Raw genomic sequence first — 13,796 nt, 5'->3', positions numbered from 1 at the left:
CGTTATACATTTCAGGAATAACAAAGCATCCATATAGCACAAATACTTGGCAGGGCTTCAGCTGATGAAACCCAGAAAAATTAGACAAATTATCAATCACTGGCTCCCAAATTACACACACACACACACACACACACACACACGCACACACAGAAATTAGATCCATTTTCAGTAGCTTTGCTTTCAAATTTCTTCATTCCATGAGTCACTGCTGCTCATTGCCAAACTAAATATGTCTATGAGTGGCTGGAAACTTTAATGGAAAGAAACATAAAACTCAAAATACGTAGGAAAAGTTAAGCTTTTTCATGGAAGACCTGTTGACTCCTACGTCAGGAATGCAGGGGACACAGGGGCAAGAAGCTATGATGCCTTTATCTTTGGTGGTTTCAAGTTGGCGACCAACTGGAATGAATAAACTAGTCAATGATATTTTCAAATTGTGAAAAGCTTTCCAAGAGAATTTTTGAAAACAACAATGACAACATACATATAACTGACCCAATTGAGAGGGATCATGGAAGGCGTGTTGCCTAGGACATGGTGGGAATTTAATACATTTTTTGTGAATTGATTAAGTGTTTGACTCCCTGTAACTAAGAAAATGAGAAAAGGCTCTTGTTAATGGAATTATCTGATAAGTGACTCAATGATTTATAGGAACAGGAGGGATGTAGTAAGATCCTAGGTTTGTACCCCAGGCTGATGAGTAAATATTTGATAATTGATTTAGTTGGAGGTAAATATGCTTGCCTCAGAGGCAGAAGACTTGCATTGAAAATGAGTGTTCATGCTTACCATATGACTGCGATTAAGGAATTTCAATCTCCCTGAGCATCAGTTTCTCCTTCTATAAAATTGAAGACTCACTGCTCAGGTTGATGTGAGGTAGAATCTTTGAAAAGTAAAGTTTTGGATGAATGAAGCCTACTGGACTTAGAGGCAAGAGGAAGTGGGTTCTGATCCTGGCTTTAACTCTTAATAGTATCATGACCACAGGTAAGTCCCTCGATTTCATTTCCTTCTCAGCCAAACTAATATCTGTATTACCTCCCTCATAGGACTGCTGTGAAATTCAAATGAGGTAATATATATAAAGTCGTTCACAGACTTTAAAACACTGAAGAAATATCAGTGATTGTTTAAATTTCGTTACAAGTATCTTGATCATCTCTTCATTATTTCAACATATTCAAGAGGGAAGGAGATTGATGACAACATTAACAAAATAATTGACATTTTCATCATTATTCATTGTTATTATTTCTTCTATTTCTATTACTTATAATTACCCATACAATTATTACTATTAATAATATCAATGGGGAGAGGTGATTCAGGTCTAATCCTTTATCAGTCTCTAGAACACCTGGAGAGTACAATTTCTCCACTGATGTACATATCAATTCATTTGCAACTTACCTCTTTAGAGAGTTGGCTGAAACATCGAAAGGGTAGATAAATTGCTCAGGATCCTACAACCAGCATGTGGCACAATAGACTTAGTAACACTGGCGTAATGCTCTCTTTCTAATTCCTTATTTTTATAGAAGGGGCTCCAGAGAAGTAGAATTTCATGTCCAACATCATACAGCTTAAGTCAGAGAAGAAGAACCTGCTAGTAACAGTGAGGCTTCCTAATTCCCACTCTAATGTCTCCCACTATGCCATTCTATACTGATAAGACTTTGATTCCACATAAAAAGAAATGAGCTGAGTGATTTTGAGACAAAGAAGGATTGTCTGAAATAGATGTTTTAAATGGCTAGTTTCTGCCTTACTTGTGTCCCTGAAAGCTAGTACAGTACCTGACAAATGTTATGTTTGTTAAGTATTTGTAAAGTAACTAAAATAACTTGTAATAAATGATTTAACGATTGACTAAAATAATCATTTGTTAAATAAATGAATGACTAAAATAACACTGAATAGACATACACATTTCTTGTCAGATGACTGCCCCAAAATATACCAACCTTAAAAAAACACCTCAAGTTTGGTAATTAGGAAGTGAGAGACCATTCGAAATCATTTAAGAAATTTTAAGGAAAGGTTATCAAATGACTCTTTGCCCATGAATTTTTTGATCTGTCAGAATCAGTTTGGGGTCATTCCGGGATCAATAATGGTCCGGCTCTTGATTGGTCCTTGACTCTCACTCAACACTCCCTAACATCCCACAATCAGATGATGTCAGAGCTGAAAGGAGTTTTTGGGTCTAGCCCAACCTATTTATTTTCCACTGGAAGGTAAGTGGGAAAAATGAGATCAAGTGCAATTTCAATGATGCAATTGGAGGGGAGGGAAAACATTTTTTTTTGGGAGAGAAGGTCGAAACCCCCAGACTATTCAGGAATTGCCCAGGATTCTTAAGAGAAGCACTTCTTCCCCTGGTTTTTCACATATTAGGATTTGACTGCATGTGGGTTGGCTTTATGCAGACTTTCTCAATCATATGTCAATGATGAAAAGTTGATTTCATCAGGGAAAATGGCGCATCATCCTGGTACTTATGAGAATTGGCTCCATAATGAACATATTTTTAAAGTTAAAAGAAGGGATATTGGAATCCAGAAGATAATGAATACAGCCTGCGGTAGTTTAAAGAATTTTGGATTCAGAGTCAGAGGAACTAGCCTTGGATTCTGGCTTTGCTATTTAGTAACCATGTGACTTTGGACAAGTAATTTTACCTCTTTGGTTCTTGATTTTTTTTTTAACACTGTAAAATCAAAGCTTAGACTAAGTCATCTCAGTGGTCCTTTCTAGCTCTTAATCTGGGGTTCTATAGTCTTGAGCACTCATCATCCAGCTTGAGAATTCTTCAAATTCAAAGAATCTACTACTCTATTTCATGAAGACTTCAAGGAGGAGGGCTTTCGGGAGAAATTCATACACAATTGCTCTAGGATTCTGCAGAAAATGGAGTGAAAAATCCCTCCTGGTCTGGGGCACTGTTGACTTTTGAGTTCACCGAAAACTCCAGCAAAAATGACTGGCCCAATAACTCATCACTGTGCTTCAGATTTTCCAATAGCCCAGTGTTACAAAGTCATTCCAAAGCAGCTCGAGCTGAGTTGACATTGGAGAGAGCAATCCAAGAGTAGGAATGATAGAATATACAATAACATTCTGAACTGTGACTTTAAATGGAACCTGGGAAAGGGAGACCCTACTGGAATGGTCTTTACCCAGGGTATGTGGGGGGAGGGAGGAGTGTAAGAGAGAGAGACCAAAGATACAGAGAAAGAGAGGGGAGGGAAGAAGGGAAAGAGGGAAAGAGGGAAAGAGAGAGAGAGAGAGAGAGAGAGAGAGAGAGAGAGAGAGAGAGAAGCCAGCCAGTCATACACAAACAAAGAGAGAAAGAAAAATGGAGAAAGAGACTTGATATATATTTATGTGAACTGGCTTTTCTGTGTATTGATGTTGAATTGTCATTACTGATGATAAGCAAAAGTACCTCATTTCATACAAGAACATTTCACAGCATAGATTCCTCCTTTCATTGTATATTTCCTGTCCAAGTCTGAAACAAGCCTGGTGAGAACAAATAGCCTAGGAGTCAGGAAAATTACTAGTGGTCTTATCTCAGTCTGCCCATAATTATGTGACCTTGAAACAACATCGTTGGGCCTCTGTTTTCTCATCTGTAAAATGACTGGGTTGTACTGGATTATTTCTAAGGTCCTTTGTAGTATCATAGTAGTAGCTCACACATTTTTTTTTTTTTTTAACTTTTACAGAGTCTTTTACCCATTTAATCCTCAGAACAAGGTAAGCATTATTATTGTTCTTTTTGTATTAATGGGGAAATTAAGGCTCGAACAGTCAAATGATAAGTCTGGCTTCAGAGACAACTAGTAAGTGTCTGGGGTAGGTAGGATTCAAACTCGGGTCTTCCTGACCCTGAGCCCAGCACTCTTATCTCCTATCCCATTCAGGTTGCAGGAGGAATTGGAGGTCCATAAGGTACCATAAAGATGATCTAGCTAGCGTTTCTTATTCTAATTCTCGATCAAGTCCAATCTTACACTTTTACAAACGGGGCAACTGAGGCCCAGAACGATTGAGTGATTTATCTAAGGTCATACTTAGCAGCAAGTAGCTAAGCTGTGATTTGAACCCAGATCTGCAGAGGTCAAATCAGGTTGCCTTTCCACTTGTCTTCCACAGGATGGGCCATTAAGTGAGACTCCAGTCTTTTGGACGTTGCTTCTGGAGGTCACCATGTGCTTCTCCTGCTCTGAAACAGATTGCTTGAGCATTTAATGCAAGAGGTTTTCATTAGAAGACTGTGTGGTCTCTGCCAGTTGCATAATTCCTCCCTGCAACCGAGGCTGCTGCTGATCAAATATTGCAAAGCCATTAATTATCTCAGGACAAATGCAGAGGGCCCCGTGCAAAGGTTCAGGCCAATTGCATAAAGCAACATGCCAGGAGCAAAGTAAGTCAAGGGTTTTTCTTGGTATTTAAGGTTCAGTGAAAAAGCAAGAGGGGATGGAGATGCCAAAAATGAATGCCGGCTCTCGCCGAGTGCTTCGTTAAGTGGCGTTAGCCAATATGAGACTAAACAATGCATTAAATAGGCATACAGTGAACTGCAGTTAAGGAATCAGATGTCAAATAACAGCTTTTTTTTTCCCTTCTGGATTTTAAACACCATCTAGCCTATAGATAAAGACAAACAGAATGCAGCATTTTGTCATCCCCTTAGCCTAGCAGCTAATAAGGCCTGGGGATTTGAACTTCCAGAGAATGGAAAAGTCATTCTTTGGAATCTCCCAGGCTGCTGGCATTTTCCTGGAGAGGTGTTTCTTGGAGAGGTGTTTCCATGGCATCTTGCCCAAGGCTGCAGCTTCAGTGTAGACCGATTTCCCCAGATGCCACCAAAGAAGTGCTCCATATCCTGGCCAAATTAAATGCAAGGTCGGGAAATCTGGGAGGTTCAGAATCCCCAGAATCTCTGAGCCAGAAGGACCTCCTCAACAAACATCCCTGGACAGCAACCCGCCAGGCTGGTCTCAAAAATGTCCATCCACTGCCAAGATCGAGCATTCAACTGGGTTTGGGAGATATGGGTTTGAATCTTGTCTCAATTATCATGTGGCTCAATTTTCTCATCTGTAAAATGGGGAGTGCAATGCCATCTATTGCATGGAATTGTTGTGAGACTTGGGTGATATAATGTATGTAAAGTGTTTGGGGAACCTTAAAGCTCTATGTACACTAATATTTTTGTTCAGATCTATGATTTCATTGTAGATCTCTTATCTTCATCTTGTTTCAATTTTTTTTTTTTGATAGAGTCCAGGTAGAGACACTCCTTGGATATGTCAATATACTGGCGTTGATTGAAATGAATGCTATTCTTTAAAATTTAACGTTATCCGGCGTATAACATAACTGCTTTTTGTAACTGAATATTGGAATGTCAGCAAACCCTCTGTAGCCTGATTGAAATCATCTCCAAGACAACTTCAGTAGCAGATTGAATGATGGGAATAATGTGAGCCTCACCCTTTCCCCACATGGTTTTAATTTCTTCTGCTGGGTCTCTATATTTTGAAAGCTTTTCATTCCACAGTTTGGAGATCACGAGCATTCTCATTATTATCAATAGCAATAACAGACATTTCTGCAACATCTTAGACTTTACAAAGTAATCGTTATTCAACTGGGATTTTCACTATAGCCCCAGAAGTAGGTATTGTGACTATTATTTTCCTTTTATTTGTTTATTTTATTTTATTTTACAGAGGCAGTTGGGGTTAAGTGACTTGCCTAGGGTCACATAACTAGGAAGTGTTATGCATCTGAGGTCAGATTTGAACTCAGGTCCTCCCGACTTCAGGGGCTCTATCCACTGCACCACCTAGCTGCTCCTTATTTTCCCTTTATTTACAGATGAAGAAACTGAGGCACTGAAGGTGAAGGAATTTTCTATGGTCAGATAGCTACTAAAAGACAGAACTAATATTTGACTTGAGTTCTTTAGTCTCCTTTCATTATATTACACATATAATGTAGGATGGACCTAGTGGAGTGGTGATATTCATATGAATAATGCCTTTTATTAATATATTTTATTTAAAGCTGGCTTTTCAAAGTATTTTCTGTGTGGTATAATACAGTGGTTTCCAGTTGGGGGATTTTGAACTTAATCGTCCAAGGAGTTTGCACTAAAATTTGTTTCATAGTATCTTAAGTCATCAACAGTTGCCAATTATGTTATAAATGTGTGTGTGTGTGTGTGTGTGTGTATTTGTCTTCAGAGACAGCAGATAAGTGCATGTTTGAAGTTTATCACTGTAGTGATTTGATACTTTAGAGGGTAAAAGTTATCATTGTAGTTATTGCCAGTAATGAGGCAGCTAGATGTCATGGGTGGATAGAGCCATGGGTCTGAAGTCAGGAAGAATTGAGTTCAAATCCAGTCTCAGACACATCCTAGTTGTGTGACACTGGGCAGGTCAACTCTGTTTATCTCCGTTTCTTCAACTATAAAATATATAGCAATACCTGCATCAAAGGATTGTTAGGATCAAATGAGATATTTTTAAAGCACTTAGTGCCTGAGCCGTAGTAGGTGATATATAAATACTCTTCCCCTTATTGAATAAATCATGAATAGATTATTACCTCATGATGGGGATTGAAATACTTTTTTTTTTTTTTAAATATTGTTGTTGATGTTGAAAGGATTTGCAGTTGGTAGCAGTTGGAATGAAGTACCTGGACTTAGGAAGACTAGAATTTGAATTGTATCTCTGAGTTTTACCAGCTATGCAACTGTTTCCTTATCTGTACAATGTGGCTAATAACACCCCCTCTCCCATGATGTTGTAAGGATCAAATGAGATAAATTTTATAGCACACTTGACGGAGTGTAAAATACCATTCTTCTTCTTATTATTATTAACTAATATTTTGATGGAACCAGATTGATTTCATTAGTACAGGGAACTCTCAGGAAGGAAACAATCTCTATCAAGGCAGATCTATGGCTGATCTATAATTTAAACTTCTCATTTTTGTTATTGCTGTTGGTATTATTGCTGTTGCTGTTCTATAGCTATCATCTGGCTTTCTGGATGATAAATTATAGGAAAATCATTGAAAGGGAAAACTACCGTCTTTGCAACATACAAATGACTTCCTTGATTCTTTTTTGCATAGGGGATGATTCAGGATAGACTTGGACAAACTAGAACATCTGCTCAACCTCTGTTCCTTATTTATTTTGCATCATTTTGAATTTATTTATTCCTTTCCTCCCTGTGCCTACTTGTCTCCTGCCATTATGAATATGAAAACTCCTTGTGAAGTGTTTTCCTTTTTATTTTTCTATTTGTATCCCTTGTCTAGTACAGTGTATAGCATATGCTAGGGGATTAATAATGCTCTTTGATTGAATTATATAACAGGCATACATATATATGCTATTTATATGTAGGCATATAAATATATACTATTCATGTAGTAAATGATTTTTGATATAGTACATGCTTAATAAATGCTTATCAAGGAGTAGCTTGGTGGTGTAATGGATAGAGCACCAGCCCTGCAGTCAGGAGGACCTGAGTTCAAATCTGGTCTCAGACACTTAACACATCCTGGCTGTGTGAGCCTGGGCAAGTCACTTAACCCCAATTGCCACAGCAAAAAAAAAAATGCTTATCAGTTGATATAGTAGGTATTTAATAAATGCTTGTTGGATGGAATGGAATTTTCTTGATTGGAGACAGCAAAATGTAATGGCTAGATCACTAGATGGGGAATCAAGTTGTCCTCATGCTTTAGTTTTCTCATCTGACAATTAGAGATGTTATTATTATTATTAATTATTCATCTCTGTACAACAAGATTGTTCTGAGAATAAAGTAATATAATATGTAATATTCTGTCAGTCCAATAGTGCTATTATCTATATCTATATATATATCTATCTATCTATATATATATATATATATATATATATAGCTATATATATTGGAAATTCTTTTCAATGGTTTTGGTAGCAGTCTATCCAAGACTCTCTAGTTCATGTGGGTCTCTTTGTTTTTCTCTTTTCATAAATTTTCCACAGTGAGTATTCACACAATGTACCAGAGTTGCTAATAATAATAAAAGCAAAAAAAAAAAATAAGTTGGCGTTTATGTGATCAAGGTCTGCAGATTGCTTTATGTATGTCATCTCACTTGACATTCACAACAACTTTGTGAGGTAGGAGCTCCATTTTAGAAACAGGGAAACTGAGGCTCAGAAAAAGGTAGTGATCATCACATGTCTTATTAATGTCTCAGGTAGAAACTGAAGCCACTTTTGAATTCCAAGGCTAGAGCTCTAGCCTTTATGCTATGCTGAAAGTACCTTGGAGATGTAAGTCCACTATATCAATAGCAGACTTTATAAGCATGCTGTTAGCACTTTATAAGCATGCTAACACTATATAATATTATATATATAATAAAGTAATAATACAAGTAACAATAAATGCATAGGAATCACTAGACTCTTCTGCCAACTTTTTTTTTGATGGATATGCAAAGGAGCACAGAGTTAAAATGTGATGATCAAGGGGCCAGAAGAAAAATTATAGCTCTAGAGCCCTTCTTGTCCAACTCCATCTTTTTTTTACAGATGAGGAAACTGAAGCTTAAAGTAGTGAATTGATTTAAACTCCTAGGTTTAAAAGTAGCAAGGAACTTAAATGTCATCTTGTCCAACACTGTCATTTTACAGATAAGGAAAGAGGGTCAGGGAGATTAAATGATTTGTTCAGGGTCACACAGAAAATAAGCATCAGAGGCATAATTGGACCCATGTCATTTCCCTCCAAAGCCAGTGCTTCCTTCCTTCCTTCCTCCCCCTTTTTCTTTCTCTCTCTCTTTCTCTCTCCCTTCCTTCCTTCCTTCCTTCTTCTCCTTCCCTCCTTCCCTCTCTCTCTTTCTCTCTCTTTTTTAGGCAGTTAAGGTTTAGTGACTTGCCCAGGGTCACTCAGCAAGTAAGTGTTAAGTGTCTGAGGTCAGATTCAGGACTGATATTCTATTCACTGTACCATCTAGCTGTCTCTGAAGGCACCTTAATTTCAACTGGTTATGTTGCAAATGTATGTCTCTGGCCACAAGAGGGAGAAATCAGGGGGCTGGATACATCAGCTCCATCCTAGCACCTTCATTGTGGAGAAATCACCATCTTTGTATATGGAGGGTAACCCAGCACACTTGTTTATTTAATAATAGGGTAGTCAATTTCAGAAATGTTTAGGATGCTTTCGGGGCCAAGTTTTGGTAGGTTGTAAGCTCTCATTAGTACCCTCTAATTAGAGGATCATTTATAGTGTAGCTAACATTTTGGGAACCAATTCTCCCCATAGTAACCATTTATCAAGCTTGGTGGTCCCAAGACATAACTATTAAAATAATTATAAAGAGTCAGGTAAAATACTATGTAGTCAACAATAACCCAATATACTAAGGCAATTGGTTTATAGTGCCTAGGACATAATAGCCCGTCAAAATTATTTCCTAAATTGAATTAGATGGTATAAACTCTTAGCAAAACCTAGATCAAGAAGGCAACTCTAGAGATGGGTATATCCAGCCCCTCATCTTTTAACTAGTCTTCACCTAAACCAGCAGCTGGTTGTCTCCAATTTTGTATGATGATGGTTAAGATAATCTAGTCTTCTTGAAGGACAGCAACTGACTGAACTGTTTTATTTTTGCCCCAATTAAAAAATTCTATGGTACTTATTATTCTTCGACTATTCCCATAGAATGTTGAGTGTTTGAGTCTTGAAATTAAAACCTTTACTATGGCATGTGGGTAAGACTTGGCCATTAGCTCTTCATTTGGAATTCAATCTCATGAAATATCTGTGAAACTCAGGTTAATTGTGGATGAGGACTTCCCCTCTCGCTAAAAAATATGTCTATGCAAAGGAAGGCCCATGAAATACTTTCCTAGGAAGTTATGGAAATGGAGCCTATGTGGGAAAAATATCATAGAATCTCTGAGTTGTATGTACTCATTACTCCCCATTACATCTTGGGAGAAGTTTTTCTCGACACTGAACCGAATCTTGGGATCTTATGGGCAATCTTGAGAAAAAACATGGCACAGTAGAAAGAGTACTGCGTCAGCAAAGGATCTGACTTCAAATCCTGATTCCTACTTACTTATCATTTGGGCGAACCTGGGCAAGTTAATTAGCCCCTTTGGATTTCATTTTCCTCATACTTTAAATGAGGGTTTGGACTAGATAGTCTCTAGGGTCTCTTCTGGTTTTATACCTGTGATCCTTCAATGTAAGATAATAATTAATTGAATAGATTAATGATCTAACATGGATAAGATCTTGGAAAATTTCTTCATGTTCTTGTAGGAGGAAAGTGAAAGAATGTAACTGATTTATAAGAATAATGGCTTATATTTCCATAACATTTTGTTACCAAGTGCTTGTACATGTACTTTAAAATTCTGGCTTTTTAAAAATGAAATCCACTTCTGTCATTCTTTAATTCATTTTCTATACCAAGAACCATTCTGAAGAACATAAACCCTGAGGGCAGACATCGCCTTTCACTGTAAATCTCAAAAGGGTAAAAACTTAACTCAATAGAAATTTATTAATGACAGCTAATACCTATAAGAGTACCTGGCTAAGATGCAGTAACCATCAATTAACAATCTCTTTCTCTAATGCAACCACTTAATTTAGAATCAGTTGACAACTTAGTCATAAAACAATAAACACCACCGCTAACTTCTTTTTCTTCTTCTTTTTTGTTTTTTTTTGGCAAGGCAGGGTCAAATAGCTAGTATTTGAATTCAGGTCCTCGCAACTCCAGGACTGGCGCTCCGAATCACCTCGCTGCCCCCTCTACCAACAACTAATTTCCAAACATTTTGGCAGCCTTAAATATTGCTAATGAAACCCAGGAAGAAAGGGGAAAGCTAAAGCCTTGCAAATTTATATTGACATCTCTCTTAAAACTGGAATTCCTCTGGTTATGAGAGCATTTACTTCACTTGCTTATCTTGGAGGAAATTCATCAGGGGACATCTGAATGGGAGCTAACTCTGAGTTGGATTTGGATTCTGGGCAAAAGAAAATTGCACTAGGTTTAATGGAACTTGGTTAGAGAAAGAATGAGACAGAGATAACCTTAACAGTTTGTTCTACTTGGAATAGGAGGAGTATTTTCCTACACTGAGTATGATGATCAAAAAGGCCCCTGTATGGATCTTGTATCAGCTCAGTAATCCAAATGAAATCAATCCACTCTATAAATCAACAAAGACATACACCGTTGACAGAGAAATGAAACAACAAGGATAACATGAATAGAGGATGCCTTGGGTTCATAGAATACTTTTCTCCCAAGAAGTCATTCAATATGTCAAGATTTTTCACACATACCACTTATTCTTTGGACTTACTGAATTAGGATTTCAGCTCCAACCTTTATCCACTCCCTCTACCCCCAAGGAGGGAACGAGTAGATCCTTGTATTCCAAACATAAGAAAACTTGTAGAAATTCACTATTTGTTTCCATCATCCTTGCTAAAGAATTTTGATTATCTCAAGGGGGGTGGTGAGCATGTGTAATACAATTATAAACTGACTTAAGACCCCATTTCTGCTTTCTCTCCTATTTCAAAAAAAAAATCACACACATGTATGTGTCATGGATAGCAAAAGGCTCTGTTTCCATGGTTTGGAATTTTAAGATTTGGAATCTTATGGAATGTTATAAATTCTACAATTCAAATGATCAGCAAGTGAATGATTTTTTTTTTGAATGATAGTGGTTATCAAGGCAGAATTTGAATTTGAAGATACAAAACCTGAGTTTGGATTCTAGCTCTATTACTTACCAATTATATGACTTAATATCTCTGGGCCCCCCTCATTTGCAAAGTGAGGTCTACATGACTTTCAAGGTCCTTTCAAGATCCATGATTTAAAAAAAAATGCTTTAGGGATGTTTTTCTTTTTTAAAAATCAATGCTATTTCTCAATGATTCCCCACTCCCCTACCATCTCTGAACCCTCCTTTCTAATAAAGAAGAATACTTAAGACAAACAAGCACTTTGGTCATATCTGACAAAGCACGCCTTATTCCATGCCTATTGTCTGCTTAGTAGAAGGAGATTTATTTTATCATGGGTTATATATTTTTTGACAGGCCCAAACAAAGTGAGGATCTGGTAGTCACACAGTTAAGTGACTGGAGACAGTAAGAGCAGATGATTGAAATTTAAAAAAAAAAAAAGCACTTTGGGCTAGGTGGGAGGCATTGAAATTCAGAAAACTGAATGAAGAACAATGATTCACAGAAGGATTAGACGTTTTTTACAATATCATGTTTATGTCAGAAAGTCATTTTCTTCATGATAATTTTCATGTTAAAAACAATATTAACATTTTAAAATTTTATTTGCATTCTAGATTTGTTAATATGAAATGTGAAGAATTAAAGAGAAATGATCTATTCTGAGAAAATAAATTCTCTCCACTTGATTCAACATTGGTTGGACATAGATTACCATCTATTCCCTAAAACAGCAGAAGGCAGACAAAGTGTGCACAGAACTGCCTTTCCCATGCCTTTTCCCTGAAAGATGGCTCCCTCCTGGAATCAGTAGAGAGCCACTGATCATCAGGTTTCTCTATTCCTGGAGAGAGATTTGGGAAGAGGATTACTTATGAGAATCTATTCTTTAAGGCTGAGAGGAGAACTGAAAAAACTCTTCTGCCTTCTGGTGAAACAAACCCTTCCGGATGACTCACACGTGATGTGGGCCAGATTCTCATTTCTTAGATCACAAGATCCAGTCAATGGCCAGTGGGAGTCTGAAATTCTGCAGAGCTGCTTAGGAGAAGTATCTGCTTCTGGATCTTTCCCTATCCTATGAGCAAGGCATAACTAAATCCAAGGGGCTAATTAGTTGGAATCCCATGGATTTCATGAGTGTATATTGTCAAGAAAGACTTGCGTGTCTTTAGAGCATTGAAATTTAATCTGATTTAGAAAAAGTCTACTATGCCCTTGTCTTTTTAATAAAGATTCCCTTTCATGCGCAGATAGCAACCAGAGAATAAGATTTCAGTTTGCATTTATTTTGTCTCTCTGTTATATTAGTCACCAAGACTCATCTCCTGTCACCTTCATTAGCCATAGCATAGATCTGTGGGCTTTTCCCAATTTTCCTCAAAAAGATAAATCATTTGGACCTGGAATAAACCTGGATTAATGTCCTCAGATGAGGAAACTGAGGTTCAGAGGGGTGGAAAGTGACTTCTCCAATCACACAGGTGAAAATAATAAGTAGTTGAGACATGCTTAGACTCCAAAATCAGTATTAATTTGAGCATTACCACAATAAAGTATACTTGGCTCAGACTTTGAAAATAAGTATCTATGTTTCCATCCACATTCAGATATGCACACCCCTTAAGGGCCATCCTGTCTGACCCCCTTATTTCACTGGAAAGAATTAGAATAGATTAGATTTGGCCATCTGGGCCAACCCCTCCATTTTATGCATGGAGAAACTGAGGCATCTCAAAGTAAGTGATTACCAAAGATCATAGAGGAGAAAGCATTTGAACCAACATACTCTAACCCTAAAGCTGGTGCTCTTTTTAGTGCACCATGCTAGCTCAAAGGTAGAGAGAAGGATAAACCAGGAGCGGCAAAAAGGTCGAAAATGAAGAAGGAAAATTCCATTCACTCAGCCAGCTCTCCTCTGAAACATGCTTGCTTTAAGGTAAGGGATCTCTG

The 13,796-nt window shown here is 37.4% G+C and overlaps 1 protein-coding gene and 1 long non-coding RNA gene across 7 annotated transcripts in view; one reads left to right on the top strand and one right to left on the bottom strand.

Moving 5' to 3' along the window:
* IGF1 (insulin like growth factor 1) overlaps window positions 1-13,796 on the bottom strand; it is a 127,795-nt gene that overhangs the window by 88,558 nt on the left and 25,441 nt on the right. The window lies entirely within an intron of this gene.
* On the top strand, window positions 731-4,260 carry LOC116419410. The gene is made up of 3 exons (XR_004229722.1): window positions 731-999; window positions 3,744-3,774; window positions 4,174-4,260. It is a non-coding gene; the product is annotated as an uncharacterized LOC116419410 (long non-coding RNA).

Source organism: Sarcophilus harrisii, chromosome 5 (assembly GCF_902635505.1).
Source record: "Sarcophilus harrisii chromosome 5, mSarHar1.11, whole genome shotgun sequence".
In the NCBI taxonomy this organism is placed as follows: Eukaryota; Metazoa; Chordata; class Mammalia; order Dasyuromorphia; family Dasyuridae; genus Sarcophilus; species Sarcophilus harrisii.
The sequence above is the reverse complement of the archived record's forward strand: the minus strand, read 5'-3'. Positions and strand labels throughout refer to the sequence as shown.